This window comes from Octopus sinensis, linkage group LG19 (genome assembly GCF_006345805.1).
Source record: "Octopus sinensis linkage group LG19, ASM634580v1, whole genome shotgun sequence".
NCBI lineage: Eukaryota > Metazoa > Mollusca > Cephalopoda > Octopoda > Octopodidae > Octopus > Octopus sinensis.
In genome coordinates this window covers 27,900,123-27,911,688 of record NC_043015.1, presented here as the reverse complement: position 1 = coordinate 27,911,688, position 11,566 = coordinate 27,900,123, and the positions used below count along the sequence as shown (strand labels likewise).

Here is an 11,566-nt window from a genome sequence, read left to right as displayed (position 1 = left end):
CCAAATTAAAAATATAAAATGACAACAATTTACCCATCTCACTCTGTGTATGTGTGTGTATATATATATATATGTATGTATATATATATATATATGTATGTATAGATATAAAGTTAATCCAAACAAGAAAACAAAAAAAACAAAAAAACACGAGGACGTGGAACAAATAAAGTATTATTGGATGCTCAGGAAAGAAGGGAAGAAGGAGGGTTTAACGTTTCGAGCGGAGCTCTTCGTCGGAAACATAGGAGAAGGAAAGATCCCGAGAAGGGAAGACAGAGGAAAAAAATCGCCAGCAGTACTCACGAGGTCACATATATATATAATCCAAATAACAAGACAAAGAAATACTTTAATCCATCTTTAATGATCAGTTGCAATTGCTTCTGTACTAACTCTGCTTTCAACACCAGTTTATGTAACATGGGCACCAGGCAACAAATGTTTAAGTACAGGTATTGCCAAGATTTAATTTGCTACAACGCTTGACTGTCATTTATTTCATTAACCATGGCTTGGCACAAGACAAAGTTGACCATTGTAAACTTCAACTGCAGAAAAACACTGCAAGACATTGGCATTTTGATAGGCCTGCCACTGACTACTTTTAGCCATCGACTGACCTAATATGTCATACAAATATGAAACTATTTCCCAGTTTCAATTGGTCAGTTGAGTGGTTGTTAATGGCCTCTTAAGTTTTTCTTTTCTTTTTGAACTGCCATCAGGAAATGGCTCATAGAAAAGAGATTTTTTTCCTGAGGTATTACTATAGACTAAATATTTTGAGATATAAATATATATATATATATATATATATATATATATATATGTATATAATTTCAGCAAAATTTAGATTCAGATGCATTGTCCGTTGAATTAAAAAATTCTATATGTGGCTGAAGATTACTCGACATTTTAAAACTGATGTAATACTTACAGTGTTTAATAAAATGAAGTAGCATGAAACGATTGTACTACACTACCTTGGATATCCTTGTTGCTTATTTTGATATATATATATATATAGAGAGAGAGAGAGAGAGACAGTGGTTGTATACTGTCAACTTAACTTGACAGTGAGGGAACTACACCACCGCTGTTTAGTCCTAGGAAGCATCAACGCTTCCTGTCGGCCTCGACACATTTCCTGTGTCCTTATATATTTACAAAGGGAGACAAATACCCCCAACAGCTAGGCCTGCATCTAGAGACACGCATGTTTCAGGGTCTTTGCCCATCATCGGTCTAGAGTAGCAGAGGCCTGCTAGCTGAAGATATCTGTCTAGACTTCGTAAACATATGTAATACATATATATATATATATATATATGTGCGCGCACACACATACACACACACACACATGATGGGCTTCCACATAGTTTTATTTTTACCAGATTCATTCACAAGGCATTGGTCAACCCCGGACTATAGTAGAGAGCCACTTGCTCAGGGTGCCATGTCTTAACTACAGTCATGCCTGCACCTACAAGACACGTATAAAATGTATATCTCGTAAGATTTTTCTTGTGGAGTTCCTTGTTTATGGAAATGTCATTACATTTGAGTAACAACGTCCTATCAAAAACACTGCATCTACATTACATCATTCCTAGCATTTGGATCAGGGTACACACAGTAATGTCTTTATAGTGAGTAAGCTTATCTAAAATATAGGAACCAAAATATCTAGTGCCTGTTTTGAAGGAAGTTCCTTGTGAAAGATTTCCCTTCTTTCTACTTGTTTAGAACTACACAGAAACTGGCTCATTTAGCATTTACCTGTTCATAAGAACTGAATGTGATATTTTAATAATGTATTTTTAGAAAAATATTCCTAAAGCTATATAAATAAAAGTGGGGCTTCTGTCTTCGTATCTATTTTGTAATTAAACTTGTTCATCTTCCTCTTTTTAAGAAATCACTATTTTCACAAGAATATGAAAGCATACTTTGAAGACCATTTTTTTTTTTTTTTTTGTTATCTTCTTTCCCTTATTGGCTTAATTGATTGTCAGGTATTTTCAGCTCAACATGAATTCAGTCATGTATAATTTTTATTGTACATAGTGCAGATCATTTTTAAGTAATAAAGAATTTAAATAAAATTTTAATATTGATTTAGTAGAAAATTAAAAATTATTTCAAAATGTTTTTGTAGAACCTGTTATTATTTTATTTAATTTAAATATCGCTTCAATTGCTGCTGGCTGTTTTCAAATGGAACTAATGTCATGTTCCAGTACGTTATTAAAGGAATCCCTTATCATATATATTCTTTGGTAATTGATTGTTTTTCGGTATCTGCTGGTTGCCAAGGAAACAATGCATAATGGCACATTAGTTCCCATTTTGAAACAATACATATGTATCCCGTTAGCATTTTAATGGCATCTGAAATGGTTAAGTTTTAAATGAATTAATATAAACTCCTTTTTAAGAGAGATAGTCCAAATATTATTTATTGTGATATTTAAAAATTATTTACAATATATTGTGTAGAAAAATAATTTTTTTTTGGCAGGCTCTGTTTTATCTGGTCAGAGTGACCTTAGTTGATATAAACCAATAGCTGCAAAACGCTCTTTTGGCAGCAGGAAATATTTCATGCCCTATCTCATCATAATCAAATTAACCCTTTCGTTACCAACCCGGCTGAAACCGGCTCTGGCTTTGTAGTACAGATGTCTTGTTTTCATAAGTTTTGGATTAAAATCTTCCACCAAACCTTAGTCACAATTTATGTTCTTAACAATAGTTGAATGATAATTAAGTTATTTTACTAAATTCTTTGTTATATTTAAAGAAATTGAAAGAAACACAGAGCATCTCAAAATAAATACAGTAACGAAAGGGTTAAGATGGAGCCCTAGCAGGGTACAAGTCTAATAACTGAAACAAGTAAAAGACGTGTATATTTGCTGATTGTTCCTTCTTGTCAGAAGAGTGTCAATCACTTCATTGAATCTTGCATGACCTTGCATACACAGGCAGAGCTGGCTCTTCAGCTCAGTTTCCATTCTGCAAGTACATTCACAGACGTAATACTTTAACTGTCTGTCCCTTGGCACCACCGGCTGAGTTGTCATGTGACTTTTCGCGCTTCTTTCAGGGGAGATAACTTTGTGAAGATAATAAAGAAGTCATTTGAAATATTTTATATAATTGTTTATAATTTGTTGAATGAAAACTTTATTTTAGTTGAAATTTTAGTTTTTGATTGTAAATGGATAATGTAGTCTTATTAGTAGTTGCCTGAACAAAAGATGGAATGGTCTTGCCTTGAGCATCTTTGATCATAAGCCTGCATCAAAAGGGTTAAAGCAAAGCATGAGAGTAAAGGGAAAACACTATGTGATGTTACGTAGATAATTTTATTACTTGTTCCCATGCAAAACTAATTTATTCATTCATTAAGTTTTAATATTACTTGACATTTTCCATCTTAATTCACTGCACTCCTCAAGCAATATCTTCTTCAAACTGTCACAGCCAAGATGCATTCCACTATAACCCTTCCCGGAATCTTTGTTTCCCATTAGCCTTGACAGGTCCTCACTTTCGTGTTGTGTAACACTATGCCAGTAACACTATGTAGTTGCGTGGTCTTCTTGTAGGTTGTAGAAGCCTCAAAAATATAACGTCGAACATCAATGGAATTTGTATTTTTGTGGTACCAGTGCCGGTGGCACATAAGAAAATCATCCGAACATGGCCGTAGCCAGTACTGCATCGACTGGCCTCCGTGCTGTGGGCACGTAACAAACACCATCCGATCGTGGCCGTGCCAGCCTCGCCTGGCCTCCGTGCCGATGGCACGTAAAAAACACCATCCGAGTGTGGCCATTTGCCAGCCTCATCTGGCACCTGTGTCAATGGCACATAAAAAACACCATCCGAGCGTGGCCGTTCGCCAGCCTCGTCTGGCACCTGTATCGGTGGCACATGAAAAGCACCCACTACACTCACGGAGTGGTTGGCGTTAGGAAGGGCATCCAGCTGTAGAAACACTGCCAGATCAGACTGGAGCCTGGTGCAGCCTTCTGGCTTCCCAGACCCCAGTTGAACCGTCCAACCCATGCTAGCATGGAAAGCGGACGTTAAACGATGATGATGATGATGATATGGCCTGTTGCTCAGCACAGTAGCTGTGGCCTGCAAGGCCTGTCCTCTATTGAGCAACAATAAATACAGATGGGTGGATGTGTCAAGTGAACATGTAATGTTTTTGCTCCTTCGGGAGTTGTCTTTGGCACATACCGTCAAGGTGATCCTGATGCTCTTTCTTAGTCCGGCTTTTGGTTCTTCGAATATAACAACAAATTATCCAAAAAAATTATCAGCCCTGTCAAAGGCATAAAAGAAATAGTTAGAGCAAGTTATAAGCACATCAAGTACTGATATTTTGGACTTTTTTTTAATTTTTTGCAAACAAGATTTTTGAACTATTTTATATGTCTTCACAACTAAATGACCAAAAAAATAAGAAAAATGAACAGATTCTAAACTATCTTAACACTATTTTGCCCTCTAAACTATTAACCATCTCCAATGAAATTTAGATCTGTTCTCACCTTCATAATGGCTGTTAATGTTACACTTGTGTAATATGTTTGAATTATTTAGCAGAATCACTTTATACCTAAACCTTACAAAAACAGATAACTCGAACAAAAAATCTTTCTCCTTTTTGTATTTCTCTCTTTCATTTACTCTCCACGCTGTCTCTCCACAATAATTTCTCCCCTCATCTTTTTCTTTTTTTTTTTCACTTCTCCCTTTCCTCTTTTCTCCATATGTCTTGTCCTTCTTCTCATTACTTCTTTTTCCTCTTTTTTTTTTGTATCCCTGTCTGATCTCCCTCTTTCTACATTCCTACCTACCTACCTACCTACCTATCTATTTATCTATCTATCTCTGTATATGTATATATGTGTTTGTGTGTGTGTTTATATATATATATATATATATTTTTTATGTGTGTGTGAGTATGTATATATATATATATATATATATATATATATATATATATATATATATATTTGTGTGTGTGTGAGTATGTATATATATATATATATACGGTTAAGTAATTGAGATTCTAGTGAATTCTAATTCACATCCTATATATATATATATATATTATATATATATTTTGTGTGTGTGAGTATGTATGTATATATATATATTATATATATATTTTCATTTTCATCTAGTTTCAGCTCACGAGCTGTGGCCATGCATATATAAGCATTTTTATTAAAGCTGAAAAAAATCTTCACAAATCGTTATTCAGAGTTTCAAGTTACTGTTTGTCGTACTTCCAACAAATGGTCCCATGATACTCTGAGTAACAGTTTGTGAAGATTATTTTCAGCTTTAATAAAAAAACATCATATTCCGTCTTGGATATTCAAGTACTATTTTTTCCACCTTGCTTTGCATTTATGTGCTTGTGTGTACACACACGTATATGAGGGGTGCTGAAAAATTCCTTGTTTTAAGGGTATCACCAACGGCCTGTTTGGCAACCCAACTTGAGTTCTTTTACAAGGCTTAAAAAAACTGAAGGACCCCTGCAATAAGTGTGTGAATCTGAGAGGGGAATATGTTGAATAAAATCATAATTAACTGATCCTCCTGTATTTTCTTTTACTCAATGCCAAGAACTTTTAAGAATTCCTTTGTATATAGGGAGAGAGAGAGAGAGCAAGAGAGAAGGAGGGAACAGCCATATGTGCATGGCAGAAGTACAATTAATTAAAGAATTGAAATTGGTATTGTAGTTTACCCTCCAGCTTCACCTACAGAATCTGACAACAAACATACCTTCAGTGCCTTATCTCTTCTAAATGAAAATGCTATTCAGTTTCATTAAACTCCCAAAACTTGAAGAGATGGTTACAAAGTATTATTTACTTGTTGGTATTCCAAATTATTAAAGCTTTGAGTTTCGGTCTTACCATTGTTATCTCCTTCATCTATTATTTACCTTCTGGCTTTACATCCCCAAACTAATAAATAGAACTGTTTCATTTTCAGAAGTCACTTTAATGCTACTCTCTAAGGGTTTTTTGGGGCGGGGAGGGGCCTTGAGGAAGAAGCATCAAATCTAATTAACTATCAGATTTAAAGCTGATCTCTCTCGGTATAGGAAATCATATGTTACAGGTTACAGTAGCAGTCACCTCAGTTCAAAGGAGACTCATCTTAACACACACAGAACCGACAGACTAAAAGGGATAAAATGTTATTGATTTAATTCTGATAAATAACGTCTACCAGATTAACCTATTTTGCTTCGATATTAAGTGTAAATCTAGTATTATTTTTACCTTGCCCTCTTTTAATCTAGGCTTCTTTCTACATGCTCATCATACAAGCTTTTCTTTCCTTCCACATCCCATTTACCCCTCTCTCTTTCATACATGCAGATGGATATGGATGATGACCACTTAGTTTCCAATGTAGCTCCTTTTTTTTTTTTTTTACCTTGACCTAAATTCTCAAAGTGTATTTTAATCCAGACAAAGAATTTTCGTATTATTACACGATTGTTTTACGGAGATGTACTTGCATAGCAAGTGACTTGATCTGAGATCGTGTGCTGGAACGAAAACAATTGCAGCATGGAAGGTGTTTATAAGCCATTTAAGAAACACACAAAACCCGTTAGATTCACTTCAACATTTAAATTTAATTTGTCGAAATATCAGATGCAGCACGAAGCTTTGTCAGTGAACAGGTCACGGTCTCAAAGCGGCGAAAATATTTTGACACAAATTAAATTTAAATGTTGAAGTGAATCTAACAGTTTTGTGTGTTTCTTAAATGGCTTATAAACACCTTCCATGCTGCAATTGTACACAAGGCGCAGGAGTGGCTGTGTGGTAAGTAGCTTGCTTACCAACCACATGGTTCCGGGTTCAGTCCCACTGCGTGGCACCTTGGGCAAGTGTCTTCTACTATAGCCTCGGGCCGACCAATGCCTTGTGAGTGGATTTGGTAGACGGAAACTGATAGAAGCCCGTCGTATATATGTATATATATGTGTGCGTGTATGTTTGTGTGTCTGGTGTTTGTCCCCCTAGCATTGCTTGACAACCGATGATGGTGTGTTTATGTCCCCGTCACTTAGCGGTTCGGCAAAAGAGACCGATAGAATGAGTACCGGGCTTACAAAGAATAAGTCCCGGGGTCGAGTTGCTTGACTAAAGGCAGTGCTCCAGCATGGCCGCTGTCAAATGACTGAAACAAGTGAAAGAGTAATTGTTTTTAATCATCTGTTTTGATAGTGAATAAGTCATCTCTTAATAGTTGTGGCTGCAGAGTGATATTTGTATCCAGCTTACAACGAACACTCCTAATGTTTCCCAAACAAGTTGCTGTTTAATCTGTTTGTTTAGACAATCCAAGAGAATCTTTAAAGATTGTATATATTATGATGTAAAGCTCAAGAAATTTCAGGAACAATAAATGTTAGTTCATTCAGTCAACAGCCTTTCTTTCTCTCATGAACTGTTTGGGGGGGAAAATATAATTTTCATTTATTTTCTTTCGAGAACTCAGTATTATATTTTTTTCAAAATTACTTGTATCATTCTTGCTCTCTTTCTTCATAATCTTGAAACTTCCAGCTTCTTAGGAAGCATGGATGTAATATTAAGATTACAAGATCCAGTAGTATGGATCAAGAAGCATTTATTTATTGTTTTCATTATCAACAACTATTGTTCCAGGCTTTCCGTGTTCTGTGATCCGATTGCCTTCATCCAATTAACAATCCCTACACAATATTACATTACCCAACTGCTAATTGAATCAATAAAGTTGTAATCATTGATTTTGTTTTGAATACAGGCCTTAGCTTTTTTTTCATTTACAATCCTAACTATTTTGGCATTTTATTCTGTTTATCTATTCTAGCTTCAAACTTTCAAATTGCTCATACTCTTCCCTCCAGAATCAGTTGTCTTGTGATTCAAACATTTAGCACTTAAAAGGTCTGGGTTAATTTGTTTCTGGTCATTAGCCTGAGATCATTTGTGGCTTCCCTATAGTTAAGCTTTCACTAGTTTACACCAAAATTTAATCTGTGGGGATGCAGTTGATTTGATTGTAACCTGCCTTAAATATATATGATAAATTAATAAATAACTAAAACATATGCATATATACATACATATATGTACGTACAAGCCTCTACATGTATATATACATGCATATATGGGTACAAGACACCAAAAAAACATCGAACACAATGAGAAACGAAAACATAAACACAAAACCAAGGAAATGAACATTTTTTTAAAACAACGAAAAAATAGAGTACAGGACATACAAAACAAGGAAAATTCCCCTTCTTCAGTCACCTTAATTTCATCTACTCCACGTTTCGAAGGTCAAGGCGATACATGACTTTAATGAAACAATCCTTCCCGCGAAAATCAAATTAAATAAAATTTGAGATTTTTTTGCAGAGGGGTAAAAATGGTAACAAAAACAGAAAAATCACCATCCTTCTGTGGTCAATAGAATAAATTCCCAGTCATGTACTAGTGTTCATAGTAACTTGACCAATGCCTTCCCCTCAAATCCCTGGCTTGGTGCCTAAATTAGAAGCAATTATTATTTACAGTTTTAAATAAAGCAAAACATTTTTTTCTTTTATTCTTTTATTTGTTTCAGTCATTTGACTGTGGCCATGCTGGGGCACCACCTTTAGTTGAACAATTCGACCTCAGGATTTATTCTTTGTAAGCCTAGTACTTATTCCATCAGTCTCTTTTGCCGAATCACTAAGTTATGAGGACATAAACACACCAACATCGGATGTCAAGCAATGGTGGGGACAAACATACACACACGCGCATACATTCATACACACACCACACACAACAGGCTTCTTTCAGTTTCTGTCTACCAAATTCACTCACAAGGTTTTCGTCAACCCAAGACTATAGTAGAAGGCACTTGCCAAGGTTGCCACACAGTGGGACTGAACCCAGAACCATGTGATTGGGAAGCAAGCTTCTTACCACACAGCCACTCTTGCACCTAGCTATATTTCCTTCATGCATGCATACACACACATGAATGCACATACACATTCATTTATTTAACTGCCTGTTTATATGTATGTGTGTGTATGTGTGTAAGACAAGGAAAGATAGATACTCCTCAAATTTGCACGTTTCTCTTTAAATTCTAAATATATACTCTCTTGTCAATCCTGTGTTAACCAATAATAAATTGAATAATTATTTTAAAGATAAGATCTTCAATTTTTCTATATTTTACATCTAATTTCTTTGCTTGCTTCCTCTATGGAAAATATGAAGAAGACCTGATTTTCATTTTTTTTTTGTTGTTGGTTTTTTGGGGTTTTTTTAAGGAAGTCTTTTGCAAACATTTTATCCCATTTTTATTTATTTAAGCATCGATGATATTTAATTCCTCAGAGTGTTCAACATAGCACTTTCTCAAAATTTCCATAAACACTGTTGGTAAATAAACGCTTTCATAAACAAACAGTTGTCAGGTTGAGAGAAATCGCATGACGATAGTAGGATATCGAGCTCGTTGGAAGCGCAAAGGCCACCGTTACTCTGCAATGCAAATCTTAAGAGTTTCACACTTGGTTTATGAATAATTCCACCTGATGAATTTGATAGATTGTATTTTCTCTCTGTCTCAGAGGCTTCAACTCTTATCAATATTTCCTCATCTGGCATAATTTTTTGAACTCTAACAAGCACATGTGACCGTGTGCATGCATAGAAAGCGAAATATCAAAATCCGATGCCAGCCTCCTTGCATTCGGCATCACTCAGCGTGTTGGCTGTAATCTCTATTCAAGTCTTTTACCTCCCTGTAGATTACAGCGATCATGCAAGTGTATGGATTCTAAGAAAAGTGCAGATATGCTATTGACTAGTTTCTTATTTTCCTACACAAATGTATTAATCAATGCAAGCATGCATAAAATATGGATATCCTTCTGAACTAAAAAACACATAAAAATGGGGGGAAAAAAGGAAAACAAAGGTATAGGGGGGTGGTATGTGTGTGGTGGGGGCATGCATAATAATAGTTTAGGTGCCAAAACAACAAAATACACAATACCTTTCTTTACTACCCACAAGGGGCTACACACAGAGGGGACAAACAAGGACAGACAAACGGATTAAGTCGATTATATCGACCTCAGTGCGTTACTGGTATTTAATTTATCGACCCCGAAAGGATGAAAGGCAAAGTCGACCTTGGCGGAATTTAAACTCAGAACATAACGGCAGACGAAATACCTATTTCTTTACTGCCCACAAGGGGCTAAACACAGAGAGGACAAACAAGGACAGACAAACGGATTAAGTCGATTATATCGACCCCAGTGTGTTGCTGGTACTTAATTTATCGACCCCGAAAGGATGAAAGGCAAAGTCGACCTCGGCGGAATTTAAACTCAGAACATAACGGCAGACGAAATACCTATTTCTTTACTGCCCACAAGGGGCTAAACACAGAGAGGACAAACAAGGACAGACAAACGGATTAAGTCGATTATATCGACCCCAGTGTGTTGCTGGTACTTAATTTATCGACCCCGAAAGGATGAAAGGTAAAGTCGACCTCGGCGGAATTTGAACTCAGAACGTAACGGCAGACGAAATACCTATTTCTTTACTGCCCACAAGGGGCTAAACACAGAGAGGACAAACAAGGACAGACAAACGGATTAAGTCGATTATATCGACCCCAGTGTGTTGCTGGTACTTAATTTATCGACCCCGAAAGGATGAAAGGTAAAGTCGACCTCGGCGGAATTTGAACTCAGAACGTAACGGCTGACGAAATACCTATTTCTTTACTACCCACAAAGGGCTAAACACAGAGGGGATAAACAAGGACAGACAAACGGATTAAGTCGATTATATCGATCCCAGTGTGTTACTGGTACTTAATTTATCGACCCCGAAAGGATGAAAGGCAAAGTCAACCTTGGCGGAATTTGAACTCAGAACGTAACGGCAGACGTAATACGGCTATGCATTTCGCCCGGCGTGCTAACGCTTCTGCCATAGCCTTGTGGTAAGAAGCTTGCATCCAACCACATGATTCCAGGTTCGGTCCCACTATGTGGCATCTTGCATAAGTGTCTTCTGTAGCCTTGGGCCAACCAAAGCCTTGTGAGTGGATTTGGGAGACAGAAACTGTAAGAAGCTCATTGAATGTGTGTATGTGTCTGTGTTTGTCTTCCACCACTGCTTGACAACTGCTATTGGTGTATTTATGTCCCTGTAACCTAGTGGTTCAACAAAAGAGACCAATGGAATAACTACCAGGCTAAAAGAAAAAACAAGGGATTGATTCATTTGACTAAAAATTCTTCAATATGGTGCCCCAGCATGGCCACAGTCGAACGAGTGAATACATCCCTCAGTTCCTTCCCTCTCTCCCTCCCTCTCTCTCTCCCTCCCTCTCCCTCTCCTCTATCTCATTCCCTCTCCTTCCTCCTCCCATCTTTCTGTTTGTCAATAAATTGTAATGCTTCTCTCTCACTCAACCC

General features: G+C 36.5%; 1 protein-coding gene across 2 annotated transcripts in view; it reads left to right on the top strand.

The window, feature by feature from the left end:
• LOC115222264 (ras-related protein Rab6) overlaps positions 1 to 11,566 on the top strand; it is a 218,660-nt gene that overhangs the window by 164,045 nt on the left and 43,049 nt on the right. The gene's annotated exons all lie outside the window — the stretch shown is intronic.